The following is a 17,112-nucleotide window of genomic DNA, read 5'->3' on the forward strand; positions in this document are numbered from 1 at the left end:
GCCTGGCTGAAGACGGCTGAAATGCCAGAAACCGGTCCTAGGAAGCTTGTTTCCGGTCCAGGGAAGGCATGGCTTGGCAGTTCGGGCTGGACTGTTCCCATGAGGCACAGGGTCAGACTGATTTGCATATGGCCATGTCTGAACTGGGGTGGCAGAGTGGGCTAAAGAACAGTGATGGATCAAACCCAGATCTCTTGACTGGCTGTGAGTGTTTGATTGGTTCTGATGCTCCGTCCATCACCACCCCCTTCTGTACCGCTTTGTTTGCCATAAGTTGGCAGGGTATGCTCAGACGTGAGTCCCTTGCTAACTTTGCCACTGGATTCAAGCAAGCCTGGCTGAAGACGGCTGAAATGCCAGAAACCGGTCCTAGGAAGCTTGTTTCCGGTCCAGGGAAGGCATGGCTTGGCAGTTCGGGCTGGACTGTTCCCATGAGGCACAGGGTCAGACTGATTTGCATATGGCCATGTCTGAACTGGGGTGGCAGAGTGGGCTAAAGAACGGTGATGGATCAAACCCAGATCTCTTGACTGGCTGTGAGTGTTTGATTGGTTCTGATGCTCCGTCCATCACCACCCCTTCTGTACCGCTTTGTTCGCCATAAGTTGGCAGGGTATGCTCAGACGTGAGTCCCTTGCTCACTTTGCCACTGGATTCAAGCAAGCCAGGCTGAAGACGGCTGAAATACCAGAAACCGGTCCTAGGAAGCTTGTTTCCGGTCCAGGGAAGGCATGGCTTGGCAGTTCGGGCTGGACTGTTCCTATGAGGCACAGGGTCAGACTGATTTGCATATGGCCAAGTCTGAACTGGGGCGGCAGAGTGGGCTAAAGAACGGTGATGGATAAAACCCAGATCTATTGACTGGCTGTGAGTGTTTGATTGGTTCTGTTGCTCCGTCCATCACCACCCCCTTTTGTACTGCTTTGTTCGCCATAAGTTGGCAGGGTATGCTCAGACGTGAGTCCCTTGCTCACTTTGCCACTGGATTCAAGCAAGCCTGGCTGAAGACGGCTGAAATGCCAGAAACCGGTCCTAGGAAGCTTGTTTCCGGTCCAGGGAAGGCATGGCTTGGCAGTTCAGGCTGGACTGTTCCCATGAGGCACAGGGTCAGACTGATTTGCATATGGCCATGTCTGAACTGGGGTGGCAGAGTGGGCTAAAGAACGGTGATGGATCAAACCCAGATCTCTTGACTGGCTGTGAGTGTTTGATTGGTTCTGATGCTCCGTCCATCACCACCCCCTTCTGTACCGCTTTGTTCGCCATAAGTTGGCAGGGTATGCTCAGACGTGAGTCCCTTGCTCACTTTGCCACTGGATTCAAGCAAGCCTGGCTGAAGACGGCTGAAATGCCAGAAACCGGTCCTAGGAAGCTTGTTTCCGGTCCAGGGAAGGCTTGGCTTGGCAGTTCGGGCTGGACTGTTCCCATGAGGCACAGGTTCAGACTGATTTGCATATGGCCATGTCTGATCTGGGGTGGCAGAGTGGGCTAAAGAACGGTGATGGATCAAACCCAGATCTCTTGACTGGCTGTGAGTGTTTGATTGGTTCTGATGCTCCGTCCATCACCACCCCCTTCTGTACCGCTTTGTTCGCCATAAGTTGGCAGGGTATGCTCAGACGTGAGTCCCTTGCTCACTTTGCCACTGGATTCAAGCAAGCCTGGCTGAAGACAGCTGAAATGCCAGAAACCGGTCCTAGGAAGCTTGTTTCCGGTCCAGGGAAGGCATGGCTTGGCAGTTCGGGCTGGACTGTTCCTATGAGGCACAGGGTCAGACTGATTTGCATATGGCCATGTCTGAACTGGGGTGGCAGAGTGGGCTAAAGAACGGTGATGGATCAAACCCAGATCTATTGACTGGCTGTGAGTGTTTGATTGGTTCTGATGCTCCGTCCATCACCACTCCCTTTTGTACCGCTTTGTTCGCCATAAGTTGGCAGGGTATGTTCAGACGTGAATCCCTTGCTCACTTTGCCACTGGATTCAAGCAAGCCTGGCTGAAGACGGCTGAAATGCCAGAAACCGGTACTAGGAAGCTTGTTTCCGGTCCAGGGAAGGCATGGCTTGGCAGTTTGGGCTGGACTGTTCCCATGAGGCACTGGGTCAGACTGATTTGCATATGGCCATGTCTGAACTGGGGTGGCAGAGTGGGCTAAAGAACGGTGATGGATCAAACCCAGATCTCTTGACTGGCTGTGAGTGTTTGATTGGTTCTGATGCTCTGTCCATCACCACCCCCTTCTGTACCGCTTTGTTCGCCATAAGTTGGCTGGGTATGCTCAGACGTGATTCCCTTGCTCACTTTGCCACTGGATTCAAGCAAGCCTGGCTGAAAACGGCTGAAATGCCAGAAACCGGTCCTAGGAAGCTTGTTTCCGGTCCAGGGAAGGCATGGCTTGGCAGTTTGGGCTGGACTGTTCCCATGAGGCACAGGGTCAGACTGATTTGCATATGGCCATGTCTGAACTGGGGTGGCAGAGTGGGCTAAAGAAGGGTGATGGATCAAACCCAGATCTCTTGACTGGCTGTGAGTGTTTGATTGGTTCTGATGCTCCGTCCATCACCACCCCCTTCAGTACCGCTTTGTTCGCCATAAATTGGCAGGGTATGCTCAGACGTGAGTCCCTTGCTCACTTTGCCACTGGATTCAAGCAAGCCTGGCTGAAGACGGCTGAAATGCCAGAAACCGGTCCTATGAAGCTTGTTTCCGGTCCAGGGAATGCATGGCTTGGCAGTTCGGGCTGGACTGTTCCCATGAGGCACAGGGTCAGACTGATTTGCATGAGGCCAGGTCTGAACTGGGGTGGCAGAGTGGGCTAAAGAACGGTGATGGATCAAACCCAGATCTCTTGACTGGCTGTGAGTGTTTGATTGGTTCTGATGCTCCGTCCATCACCACCCCCTTCTGTACCGCTTTGTTCGCCATAAGTTGGCAGGGTATGCTCAGACGTGAGTCCCTTGCTCACTTTGCCACTGGATTCAAGCAAGCCTGGCTGAAGACGGCTGAAATGCCAGAAACGGGTCCTAGGAAGTTTGTTTCCGGTCCAGGGAAGGCATGGCGTGGCAGTTCGGGCTGGACTGTTCCCATGAGGCACAGGGTCAGACTGATTTGCATATGGCCATGTCTGAACTGGGGAGGCAGAGTGGGCTAAAGAACGGTGATGGATCAAACCCAGATCTCTTGACTGGCTGTGAGTGTTTGATTGGTTCTGATGCTCCGTCCATCACCACCCCCTTTTGTACCGCCTTGTTCGCCATAAGTTGGCAGGGTATGCTCAGACGTGAGTCCCTTGCTCACTTTGCCACTGGATTCAAGCAAGCCTGGCTGAAGACGGCTGAAATGCCACAAACCGGTCCTAGGAAGCTTGTTTCCGGTCCAGGGAAGGCATGGCTTGGCAGTTCGGGCTGGACTGTTCCCATGAGGCACAGGGTCAGACTGATTTGCATATGGCCATGTCTGAACTGGGGTGGCAGAGTGGGCTAAAGAACGGTGATGAATCAAACCCAGATCTCTTGACTGGCTTTGAGTGTTTGATTGGTTCTGATGCTCCGTCCATCACCACCCCCTTTTGGACCGCTTTGTTCGCCATAAGTTGGCAGGGTATGCTCAGACGTGAGTCCCTTGCTCACTTTGCCACTGGATTCAAGCAAGCCTGGCTGAAGACGGCTGAAATGCCAGAAACCGGTGCTAGGAAGCTTGTTTCCGGTCCAGGGAAGGCATGGCTTGGCAGTTCGGGCTGGACTGTTCCTATGAGGCACAGGGTCAGACTGATTTGCATATGGCCATGTCTGAACTGGGGTGGCAGAGTGGGCTAAAGAACGGTGATGGATCAAATCCAGATCTATTGACTGGCTGTGAGTGTTTGATTGGTTTTGATGCTCCGTCCATCACCACCCCCTTTTGTACCGCTTTGTTCGCCATAAGTTGGCAGGGTATGCTCAGACGTGAATCCCATGATCACTTTGCCACTGGATTCAAGCAAGCCTGGCTGAAGAAGGCTGAAATGCCAGAAACCGGTCCTAGGAAGCTTGTTTCCGGTCCAGGGAAGGCATGGCTTGGCAGTTTGGGCTGGACTGTTCCCATGAGGCACAGGGTCAGACTGATTTGCATATGGCCATGTCTGAACTGGGGTGGCAGAGTGGGCTAAAGAACGGTGATGGATCAAACCCAGATCTCTTGACTGGCTGTGAGAGTTTGATTGGTTCTGATGCTCCGTCCATCACCACCCCCTTCTGTACCGCTTTGTTCGCCATAAGTTGGCTGGGTATGCTCAGACGTGATTCCCTTGCTCACTTTGCCACTGGATTCAAGCAAGCCTGGCTGAAGACGGCTGAAATGCCAGAAACCGGTCCTAGGAAGCTTGTTTCCGGTCCAGGGAAGGCATGGCTTGGCAGTTCGGGCTGGACTGTTCCCATGAGGCACAGGGTCAGACTGATTTGCATATGGCCATGTCTGAACTGGGGTGGCAGAGTGGGCTAAAGAATGGTGATGGATCAAACCCAGATCTCTTGACTGGCTGTGAGTGTTTGATTGGTTCTGATGCTCCGTCCATCACCACCCCCTTCTGTACCGCTTTGTTTGCCATAAGTTGGCAGGGTATGCTCAGACGTGAGTCCCTTGCTAACTTTGCCACTGGATTCAAGCAAGCCTGGCTGAAGACGGCTGAAATGCCAGAAACCGGTCCTAGGAAGCTTGTTTCCGGTCCAGGGAAGGCATGGCTTGGCAGTTCGGGCTGGACTGTTCCCATGAGGCACAGGGTCAGACTGATTTGCATATGGCCATGTCTGAACTGGGGTGGCAGAGTGGGCTAAAGAACGGTGATGGATCAAACCCAGATCTCTTGACTGGCTGTGAGTGTTTGATTGGTTCTGATGCTCCGTCCATCACCACCCCTTCCGTACCGCTTTGTTCGCCATAAGTTGGCAGGGTATGCTCAGACGTTAATCCCTTGCTCACTTTGCCACTGGATTCAAGCAAGCCTGGCTGAAGACGGCTGAATTGCCAGAAACCGGTCCTAGGAAGCTTGTTTCCGGTCCAGGGAAGGCATGGCTTGGCAGTTCGGGCTGGACTGTTCCCATGAGGCACAGGGTCAGACTGATTTGCATAAGGCCATGTCTGAACTGGGGTGGCAGAGTGGTCTAAAGAACGGTGATGGATCAAACCCAGATCTCTTGACTGGCTGTGAGTGTTTGATTGGTTCTGATGCTCCGTCCATCACCACCCCCTTCTGTACCGCTTTGTTCGCCATAAGTTGGCAAGGTATGCTCAGACGTGAGTCCCTTGCTCACTTTGCCACTGGATTCAAGCAAGCCTGGCTGAAGACGGCTGAAATGCCAGAAACCGGTCCTAGGAAGCTTGTTTCTGGTCCAGGGAAGGCATGGCTTGGCAGTTCGGGCTGGACTGTTCCCATGAGGCACAGGGTCAGACTGATTTGCATATGGCCATGTCTGAACTGGGGTGGCAGAGTGGGCTAAAGAACGGTGATGGATCAAACCCAGATCTCTTGACTGGCTGTGAGTGTTTGATTGGTTCTGATGCTCCGTCCATCACCACCCCCTTCTGTACCGCTTTATTCGCCATAAGTTGGCAGGGTATGCTCAGACGTGAGTCCCTTGCTCACTTTGCCACTGGATTCAAGCAAGCCTGGCTGAAGACGGCTGAAATGCTAGAAACCGGTCCTAGGAAGCTTGTTTCCGGTCTAGGGAAGGCATGGCTTGGCAGTTCGGGCTGGACTGTTCCCATGAGGCACAGGGTCAGACTGATTTGCATATGGCCATGTCTGAACTGGGGTGGCAGAGTGGGCTAAAGAATGGTGATGGATCAAACCCAGATCTCTTGACTGGCTGTGAGTGTTTGATTGGTTCTGATGCTCCGTCCATCACCACCCCCTTCTGTACTGCTTTGTTCGCCATAAGTTGGCAGGGTATGCTCAGACGTGAGTCCCTTGCTCACTTTGCCACTGGATTCACGCAAGCCTGGCTGAAGACGGCTGAAATGCCAGAAACCGGTCCTAGGAAGCTTGTTTCCGGTCCAGGGAAGGCATGGCTTGGCAGTTCGGGCTGGACTGTTCCCATGAGGCACAGGGTCAGACTGATTTGCATATGGCCATGTCTGAACTGGGGTGGCAGAGTGGGCTAAAGAACGGTGATGGATCAAACCCAGATCTCTTGACTGGCTGTGAGTGTTTGATTGGTTCTGATGCTCCGTCCATCACCACCCCCTTCTGTACCGCTTTGTTCGCCATAAGTTGGCAGCGTATGCTCAGACGTGAGTCCCTTGCTCACTTTGCCACTGGATTCAAGCAAGCCTGGCTGAAGACGGCTGAAATGCCAGAAACCGGTCCTAGGAAGTTTGTTTCCTGTCCAGGGAAAGCATGGCTTGGCAGTTCAGGCTGGACTGTTCCCATGAGGCACAGGTACAGACTGATTTGCCTATGGCCATGTCTGAACTGGGGAGGCAGAGTGGGCTAAAGAACGGTGATGGATCAAACCCAGATCTCTTGACTGGCTGTGAGTGTTTGATTGGTTCTGATGCTCCGTCCATCACCACCCCCTTCTGTATCGCCTTGTTCGCCATAAGTTGGCAGGGTATGCTCAGACGTGAGTCCCTTGCTCACTTTGCCACTGGATTCAAGCAAGCCTGGCTGAAGACGGCTGAAATGCCAGAAACCGGTCCTAGGAAGCTTGTTTCCGGTCCAGTGAAGGCATGGCTTGGCAGTTCGGGCTGGACTGTTCCCATGAGGCACAGGGTCAGACTGATTTGCATATGGCCATGTCTGAACTGGGGTGGCAGAGTGGGCTAAAGAACGGTGATGGATCAAACCCAGATCTCTTGACTGGCTGTGAGTGTTTGATTGGTTCTGATGCTCCGTCCATCACCACCCCCTTTTGTACCGCCTTGTTCGCCATAAGTTGGCAGGGTATGCTCAGACATGAGTCCCTTGCTCACTTTGCCACTGGATTCAAGCAAGCCTGGCTGAAGACGGCTGAAATGCCAGAAACCGGTCCTAGGAAGCTTGTTTCCGGTCCAGGGAAGGCATGGCTTGGCAGTTCGGGCTGGACTGTTCCCATGAGGCACAGGGTCAGACTGATTTGCATATGGCCATGTCTGAACTGGGGTGGCAGAGTGGGCTAAAGAACGGTGATGGATCAAACCCAGATCTCTTGACTGGCTGTGAGTGTTTGATTGGTTCTGATGCTCCGTCCATCACCACCCCCTTTTGTACCGCCTTGTTCGCCATAAGTTGGCAGGGTATGCTCATACGTGAGTCCCTTGCTCACTTTGCCACTGGATTCAAGCAAGCCTGGCTGAAGACTGCTGAAATGCAAGAAACCGGTCCTAGGAAGCTTGTTTCCGGTCCAGGGAAGGCATGGCTTGGCAGTTCGGGCTGGACTGTTCCCATGAGGCACAGGGTCAGACAGATTTGCATATGGCTATGTCTGAACTGGGGTGGCAGAGTGGGCTAAAGAACGGTGATGGATCAAACCGAGATCTCTTGACTGGCTTTGAGTGTTTGATTGGTTCTGATGCTCCGTCCATCACCACCCCCTTTTGTACCGCTTTGTTCGCCATAAGTTGGCAGGGTATGCACAGACGTGAGTCCCTTGCTCACTTTGCCACAGGATTCAAGCAAGCCTGGCTGAAGACGGCTGAAATGCCAGAAACCGGTCCTAGGAAGCTTGTTTCCGGTCCAGGGAAGGCATGGCTTGGCAGTTCGGGCTGGACTGTTCCCATGAGGCACAGGGTCAGACTGATTTGCATATGGCCATGTCTGACCTGGGGTGGCAGAGTGGGCTAAAGAACGGTGATGGATCAAACCCAGATCTCTTGACTGGCTGTGAGTGTTTGATTGGTTCTGATGCTCCGTCCATCACCACCCATTTTGTACCGCCTTGTTCGCCATAAGTTGGCAGGGTATGCTCAGACGTGAGTCCCTTGCTCACTTTGCCACTGGATTCAAGCAAGCCTGGCTGAAGACAGCTGAAATGCCAGAAACCGGTCCTAGCAAGCTTGTTTCCGGTCCAGGGAAGGCATGGCTTGGCAGTTCGGGCTGGACTGTTCCCATGAGGCACAGGGTCAGACTGATTTGCATATGGCCATGTCTGAACTGGGGTGGCAGAGTGGGCTAAAGAACGGTGATGGATCAAACCCATATCTCTTGACTGGCTGTGAGTGTTTGATTGGTTCTGATGTTCCGTCCATCACCACCCCCTTCTGTACCGCTTTGTTCGCCATAAGTTGGCAGGGTATGCTCAGACGTGAGTCCCTTGCTCACTTTGCCACTGGATTCAAGCAAGCCTGGCTGAAGACAGCTGAAATACAAGAAACTGGACCTAGGAAGCTTGTTTCCGTTCCAGGGAAGGCATGGCTTGGCAGTTCGGGCTGGACTGTTCCCATGAGGCGCAGGGTCAGACTGATTTGCATATGGCCATGTCTGAACTGGGGTGGCAGAGTGGGCTAAAGAACGGTGATGGATCAAATCCAGATCTATTGACTGGCTGTGAGTGTTTGATTGGTTCTGATGCTCCGTCCATCACCACCCCCTTTTGTACCGCTTTGTTCGCCATAAGTTGGCAGGGTATGCTCAGACGTGAATCCCATGATCACTTTGCCACTGAATTCAAGCAAGCCTGGCTGAAGAAGGCTGAAATGCCAGAAACCGGTCCTAGGAAGCTTATTTCCGGTCCAGGGAAGGCAAGGCTTGGCAGTTCGGGCTGGACTGTTCCCATGAGGCACAGGGTCAGACTGATTTGCATATGGCCATGTCTGAACTGGGGTGGCAGAGTGGGCTAAAGAACGGTGATGGATCAAACCCAGATCTCTTGACTGGCTGTGAGTGTTTGATTGGTTCTGATGCTCCGTCCATCACCACCCCCTTCTGTACCGCTTTGTTCGCCATAAGTTGGCAGGGTATGCTCAGACGTGAGTCCCTTGCTCACTTTGCCACTGGATTCAAGCAAGCCTGGCTGAAGACGGCTGAAATGCCAGAAACCGGTCCTAGGAAGCTTGTTTCCGGTCCAGGGAAGGCTTGGCTTGGCAGTTCGGGCTGGACTGTTCCCATGAGGCACAGGTTCAGACTGATTTGCATATGGCCATGTCTGATCTGGGGTGGCAGAGTGGGCTAAAGAACGGTGATGGATCAAACCCAGATCTCTTGACTGGCTGTGAGTGTTTGATTGGTTCTGATGCTCCGTCCATCACCACCCCCTTCTGTACCGCTTTGTTCGCCATAAGTTGGCAGGGTATGCTCAGACGTGAGTCCCTTGCTCACTTTGCCACTGGATTCAAGCAAGCCTGGCTGAAGACAGCTGAAATGCCAGAAACCGGTCCTAGGAAGCTTGTTTCCGGTCCAGGGAAGGCATGGCTTGGCAGTTCGGGCTGGACTGTTCCTATGAGGCACAGGGTCAGACTGATTTGCATATGGCCATGTCTGAACTGGGGTGGCAGAGTGGGCTAAAGAACGGTGATGGATCAAACCCAGATCTATTGACTGGCTGTGAGTGTTTGATTGGTTCTGATGCTCCGTCCATCACCACTCCCTTTTGTACCGCTTTGTTCGCCATAAGTTGGCAGGGTATGTTCAGACGTGAATCCCTTGCTCACTTTGCCACTGGATTCAAGCAAGCCTGGCTGAAGACGGCTGAAATGCCAGAAACCGGTACTAGGAAGCTTGTTTCCGGTCCAGGGAAGGCATGGCTTGGCAGTTTGGGCTGGACTGTTCCCATGAGGCACTGGGTCAGACTGATTTGCATATGGCCATGTCTGAACTGGGGTGGCAGAGTGGGCTAAAGAACGGTGATGGATCAAACCCAGATCTCTTGACTGGCTGTGAGTGTTTGATTGGTTCTGATGCTCTGTCCATCACCACCCCCTTCTGTACCGCTTTGTTCGCCATAAGTTGGCTGGGTATGCTCAGACGTGATTCCCTTGCTCACTTTGCCACTGGATTCAAGCAAGCCTGGCTGAAAACGGCTGAAATGCCAGAAACCGGTCCTAGGAAGCTTGTTTCCGGTCCAGGGAAGGCATGGCTTGGCAGTTTGGGCTGGACTGTTCCCATGAGGCACAGGGTCAGACTGATTTGCATATGGCCATGTCTGAACTGGGGTGGCAGAGTGGGCTAAAGAAGGGTGATGGATCAAACCCAGATCTCTTGACTGGCTGTGAGTGTTTGATTGGTTCTGATGCTCCGTCCATCACCACCCCCTTCAGTACCGCTTTGTTCGCCATAAATTGGCAGGGTATGCTCAGACGTGAGTCCCTTGCTCACTTTGCCACTGGATTCAAGCAAGCCTGGCTGAAGACGGCTGAAATGCCAGAAACCGGTCCTATGAAGCTTGTTTCCGGTCCAGGGAATGCATGGCTTGGCAGTTCGGGCTGGACTGTTCCCATGAGGCACAGGGTCAGACTGATTTGCATGAGGCCAGGTCTGAACTGGGGTGGCAGAGTGGGCTAAAGAACGGTGATGGATCAAACCCAGATCTCTTGACTGGCTGTGAGTGTTTGATTGGTTCTGATGCTCCGTCCATCACCACCCCCTTCTGTACCGCTTTGTTCGCCATAAGTTGGCAGGGTATGCTCAGACGTGAGTCCCTTGCTCACTTTGCCACTGGATTCAAGCAAGCCTGGCTGAAGACGGCTGAAATGCCAGAAACGGGTCCTAGGAAGTTTGTTTCCGGTCCAGGGAAGGCATGGCGTGGCAGTTCGGGCTGGACTGTTCCCATGAGGCACAGGGTCAGACTGATTTGCATATGGCCATGTCTGAACTGGGGAGGCAGAGTGGGCTAAAGAACGGTGATGGATCAAACCCAGATCTCTTGACTGGCTGTGAGTGTTTGATTGGTTCTGATGCTCCGTCCATCACCACCCCCTTTTGTACCGCCTTGTTCGCCATAAGTTGGCAGGGTATGCTCAGACGTGAGTCCCTTGCTCACTTTGCCACTGGATTCAAGCAAGCCTGGCTGAAGACGGCTGAAATGCCACAAACCGGTCCTAGGAAGCTTGTTTCCGGTCCAGGGAAGGCATGGCTTGGCAGTTCGGGCTGGACTGTTCCCATGAGGCACAGGGTCAGACTGATTTGCATATGGCCATGTCTGAACTGGGGTGGCAGAGTGGGCTAAAGAACGGTGATGAATCAAACCCAGATCTCTTGACTGGCTTTGAGTGTTTGATTGGTTCTGATGCTCCGTCCATCACCACCCCCTTTTGGACCGCTTTGTTCGCCATAAGTTGGCAGGGTATGCTCAGACGTGAGTCCCTTGCTCACTTTGCCACTGGATTCAAGCAAGCCTGGCTGAAGACGGCTGAAATGCCAGAAACCGGTGCTAGGAAGCTTGTTTCCGGTCCAGGGAAGGCATGGCTTGGCAGTTCGGGCTGGACTATTCCTATGAGGCACAGGGTCAGACTGATTTGCATATGGCCATGTCTGAACTGGGGTGGCAGAGTGGGCTAAAGAACGGTGATGGATCAAATCCAGATCTATTGACTGGCTGTGAGTGTTTGATTGGTTTTGATGCTCCGTCCATCACCACCCCCTTTTGTACCGCTTTGTTCGCCATAAGTTGGCAGGGTATGCTCAGACGTGAATCCCATGATCACTTTGCCACTGGATTCAAGCAAGCCTGGCTGAAGAAGGCTGAAATGCCAGAAACCGGTCCTAGGAAGCTTGTTTCCGGTCCAGGGAAGGCATGGCTTGGCAGTTTGGGCTGGACTGTTCCCATGAGGCACAGGGTCAGACTGATTTGCATATGGCCATGTCTGAACTGGGGTGGCAGAGTGGGCTAAAGAACGGTGATGGATCAAACCCAGATCTCTTGACTGGCTGTGAGAGTTTGATTGGTTCTGATGCTCCGTCCATCACCACCCCCTTCTGTACCGCTTTGTTCGCCATAAGTTGGCTGGGTATGCTCAGACGTGATTCCCTTGCTCACTTTGCCACTGGATTCAAGCAAGCCTGGCTGAAGACGGCTGAAATGCCAGAAACCGGTCCTAGGAAGCTTGTTTCCGGTCCAGGGAAGGCATGGCTTGGCAGTTCGGGCTGGACTGTTCCCATGAGGCACAGGGTCAGACTGATTTGCATATGGCCATGTCTGAACTGGGGTGGCAGAGTGGGCTAAAGAATGGTGATGGATCAAACCCAGATCTCTTGACTGGCTGTGAGTGTTTGATTGGTTCTGATGCTCCGTCCATCACCACCCCCTTCTGTACCGCTTTGTTTGCCATAAGTTGGCAGGGTATGCTCAGACGTGAGTCCCTTGCTAACTTTGCCACTGGATTCAAGCAAGCCTGGCTGAAGACGGCTGAAATGCCAGAAACCGGTCCTAGGAAGCTTGTTTCCGGTCCAGGGAAGGCATGGCTTGGCAGTTCGGGCTGGACTGTTCCCATGAGGCACAGGGTCAGACTGATTTGCATATGGCCATGTCTGAACTGGGGTGGCAGAGTGGGCTAAAGAACGGTGATGGATCAAACCCAGATCTCTTGACTGGCTGTGAGTGTTTGATTGGTTCTGATGCTCCGTCCATCACCACCCCTTCCGTACCGCTTTGTTCGCCATAAGTTGGCAGGGTATGCTCAGACGTTAATCCCTTGCTCACTTTGCCACTGGATTCAAGCAAGCCTGGCTGAAGACGGCTGAATTGCCAGAAACCGGTCCTAGGAAGCTTGTTTCCGGTCCAGGGAAGGCATGGCTTGGCAGTTCGGGCTGGACTGTTCCCATGAGGCACAGGGTCAGACTGATTTGCATAAGGCCATGTCTGAACTGGGGTGGCAGAGTGGTCTAAAGAACGGTGATGGATCAAACCCAGATCTCTTGACTGGCTGTGAGTGTTTGATTGGTTCTGATGCTCCGTCCATCACCACCCCCTTCTGTACCGCTTTGTTCGCCATAAGTTGGCAAGGTATGCTCAGACGTGAGTCCCTTGCTCACTTTGCCACTGGATTCAAGCAAGCCTGGCTGAAGACGGCTGAAATGCCAGAAACCGGTCCTAGGAAGCTTGTTTCTGGTCCAGGGAAGGCATGGCTTGGCAGTTCGGGCTGGACTGTTCCCATGAGGCACAGGGTCAGACTGATTTGCATATGGCCATGTCTGAACTGGGGTGGCAGAGTGGGCTAAAGAACGGTGATGGATCAAACCCAGATCTCTTGACTGGCTGTGAGTGTTTGATTGGTTCTGATGCTCCGTCCATCACCACCCCCTTCTGTACCGCTTTATTCGCCATAAGTTGGCAGGGTATGCTCAGACGTGAGTCCCTTGCTCACTTTGCCACTGGATTCAAGCAAGCCTGGCTGAAGACGGCTGAAATGCTAGAAACCGGTCCTAGGAAGCTTGTTTCCGGTCTAGGGAAGGCATGGCTTGGCAGTTCGGGCTGGACTGTTCCCATGAGGCACAGGGTCAGACTGATTTGCATATGGCCATGTCTGAACTGGGGTGGCAGAGTGGGCTAAAGAATGGTGATGGATCAAACCCAGATCTCTTGACTGGCTGTGAGTGTTTGATTGGTTCTGATGCTCCGTCCATCACCACCCCCTTCTGTACTGCTTTGTTCGCCATAAGTTGGCAGGGTATGCTCAGACGTGAGTCCCTTGCTCACTTTGCCACTGGATTCACGCAAGCCTGGCTGAAGACGGCTGAAATGCCAGAAACCGGTCCTAGGAAGCTTGTTTCCGGTCCAGGGAAGGCATGGCTTGGCAGTTCGGGCTGGACTGTTCCCATGAGGCACAGGGTCAGACTGATTTGCATATGGCCATGTCTGAACTGGGGTGGCAGAGTGGGCTAAAGAACGGTGATGGATCAAACCCAGATCTCTTGACTGGCTGTGAGTGTTTGATTGGTTCTGATGCTCCGTCCATCACCACCCCCTTTTGTACCGCCTTGTTCGCCATAAGTTGGCAGGGTATGCTCAGACATGAGTCCCTTGCTCACTTTGCCACTGGATTCAAGCAAGCCTGGCTGAAGACGGCTGAAATGCCAGAAACCGGTCCTAGGAAGCTTGTTTCCGGTCCAGGGAAGGCATGGCTTGGCAGTTCGGGCTGGACTGTTCCCATGAGGCACAGGGTCAGACTGATTTGCATATGGCCATGTCTGAACTGGGGTGGCAGAGTGGGCTAAAGAACGGTGATGGATCAAACCCAGATCTCTTGACTGGCTGTGAGTGTTTGATTGGTTCTGATGCTCCGTCCATCACCACCCCCTTTTGTACCGCCTTGTTCGCCATAAGTTGGCAGGGTATGCTCATACGTGAGTCCCTTGCTCACTTTGCCACTGGATTCAAGCAAGCCTGGCTGAAGACTGCTGAAATGCAAGAAACCGGTCCTAGGAAGCTTGTTTCCGGTCCAGGGAAGGCATGGCTTGGCAGTTCGGGCTGGACTGTTCCCATGAGGCACAGGGTCAGACAGATTTGCATATGGCTATGTCTGAACTGGGGTGGCAGAGTGGGCTAAAGAACGGTGATGGATCAAACCGAGATCTCTTGACTGGCTTTGAGTGTTTGATTGGTTCTGATGCTCCGTCCATCACCACCCCCTTTTGTACCGCTTTGTTCGCCATAAGTTGGCAGGGTATGCACAGACGTGAGTCCCTTGCTCACTTTGCCACAGGATTCAAGCAAGCCTGGCTGAAGACGGCTGAAATGCCAGAAACCGGTCCTAGGAAGCTTGTTTCCGGTCCAGGGAAGGCATGGCTTGGCAGTTCGGGCTGGACTGTTCCCATGAGGCACAGGGTCAGACTGATTTGCATATGGCCATGTCTGACCTGGGGTGGCAGAGTGGGCTAAAGAACGGTGATGGATCAAACCCAGATCTCTTGACTGGCTGTGAGTGTTTGATTGGTTCTGATGCTCCGTCCATCACCACCCATTTTGTACCGCCTTGTTCGCCATAAGTTGGCAGGGTATGCTCAGACGTGAGTCCCTTGCTCACTTTGCCACTGGATTCAAGCAAGCCTGGCTGAAGACAGCTGAAATGCCAGAAACCGGTCCTAGCAAGCTTGTTTCCGGTCCAGGGAAGGCATGGCTTGGCAGTTCGGGCTGGACTGTTCCCATGAGGCACAGGGTCAGACTGATTTGCATATGGCCATGTCTGAACTGGGGTGGCAGAGTGGGCTAAAGAACGGTGATGGATCAAACCCATATCTCTTGACTGGCTGTGAGTGTTTGATTGGTTCTGATGTTCCGTCCATCACCACCCCCTTCTGTACCGCTTTGTTCGCCATAAGTTGGCAGGGTATGCTCAGACGTGAGTCCCTTGCTCACTTTGCCACTGGATTCAAGCAAGCCTGGCTGAAGACAGCTGAAATACAAGAAACTGGACCTAGGAAGCTTGTTTCCGTTCCAGGGAAGGCATGGCTTGGCAGTTCGGGCTGGACTGTTCCCATGAGGCGCAGGGTCAGACTGATTTGCATATGGCCATGTCTGAACTGGGGTGGCAGAGTGGGCTAAAGAACGGTGATGGATCAAATCCAGATCTATTGACTGGCTGTGAGTGTTTGATTGGTTCTGATGCTCCGTCCATCACCACCCCCTTTTGTACCGCTTTGTTCGCCATAAGTTGGCAGGGTATGCTCAGACGTGAATCCCATGATCACTTTGCCACTGAATTCAAGCAAGCCTGGCTGAAGAAGGCTGAAATGCCAGAAACCGGTCCTAGGAAGCTTATTTCCGGTCCAGGGAAGGCAAGGCTTGGCAGTTCGGGCTGGACTGTTCCCATGAGGCACAGGGTCAGACTGATTTGCATATGGCCATGTCTGAACTGGGGTGGCAGAGTGGGCTAAAGAACGGTGATGGATCAAACCCAGATCTCTTGACTGGCTGTGAGTGTTTGATTGGTTCTGATGCTCCGTCCATCACCACCCCCTTCTGTACCGCTTTGTTCGCCATAAGTTGGCAGGGTATGCTCAGACGTGAGTCCCTTGCTCACTTTGCCACTGGATTCAAGCAAGCCTGGCTGAAGACGGCTGAAATGCCAGAAACCGGTCCTAGGAAGCTTGTTTCCGGTCCAGGGAAGGCTTGGCTTGGCAGTTCGGGCTGGACTGTTCCCATGAGGCACAGGTTCAGACTGATTTGCATATGGCCATGTCTGATCTGGGGTGGCAGAGTGGGCTAAAGAACGGTGATGGATCAAACCCAGATCTCTTGACTGGCTGTGAGTGTTTGATTGGTTCTGATGCTCCGTCCATCACCACCCCCTTCTGTACCGCTTTGTTCGCCATAAGTTGGCAGGGTATGCTCAGACGTGAGTCCCTTGCTCACTTTGCCACTGGATTCAAGCAAGCCTGGCTGAAGACAGCTGAAATGCCAGAAACCGGTCCTAGGAAGCTTGTTTCCGGTCCAGGGAAGGCATGGCTTGGCAGTTCGGGCTGGACTGTTCCTATGAGGCACAGGGTCAGACTGATTTGCATATGGCCATGTCTGAACTGGGGTGGCAGAGTGGGCTAAAGAACGGTGATGGATCAAACCCAGATCTATTGACTGGCTGTGAGTGTTTGATTGGTTCTGATGCTCCGTCCATCACCACTCCCTTTTGTACCGCTTTGTTCGCCATAAGTTGGCAGGGTATGTTCAGACGTGAATCCCTTGCTCACTTTGCCACTGGATTCAAGCAAGCCTGGCTGAAGACGGCTGAAATGCCAGAAACCGGTACTAGGAAGCTTGTTTCCGGTCCAGGGAAGGCATGGCTTGGCAGTTTGGGCTGGACTGTTCCCATGAGGCACTGGGTCAGACTGATTTGCATATGGCCATGTCTGAACTGGGGTGGCAGAGTGGGCTAAAGAACGGTGATGGATCAAACCCAGATCTCTTGACTGGCTGTGAGTGTTTGATTGGTTCTGATGCTCTGTCCATCACCACCCCCTTCTGTACCGCTTTGTTCGCCATAAGTTGGCTGGGTATGCTCAGACGTGATTCCCTTGCTCACTTTGCCACTGGATTCAAGCAAGCCTGGCTGAAAACGGCTGAAATGCCAGAAACCGGTCCTAGGAAGCTTGTTTCCGGTCCAGGGAAGGCATGGCTTGGCAGTTTGGGCTGGACTGTTCCCATGAGGCACAGGGTCAGACTGATTTGCATATGGCCATGTCTGAACTGGGGTGGCAGAGTGGGCTAAAGAAGGGTGATGGATCAAAC

This window comes from Triturus cristatus, chromosome 1_1 (genome assembly GCF_964204655.1).
Source record: "Triturus cristatus chromosome 1_1, aTriCri1.1, whole genome shotgun sequence".
Classification (NCBI taxonomy): Eukaryota; Metazoa; Chordata; class Amphibia; order Caudata; family Salamandridae; genus Triturus; species Triturus cristatus.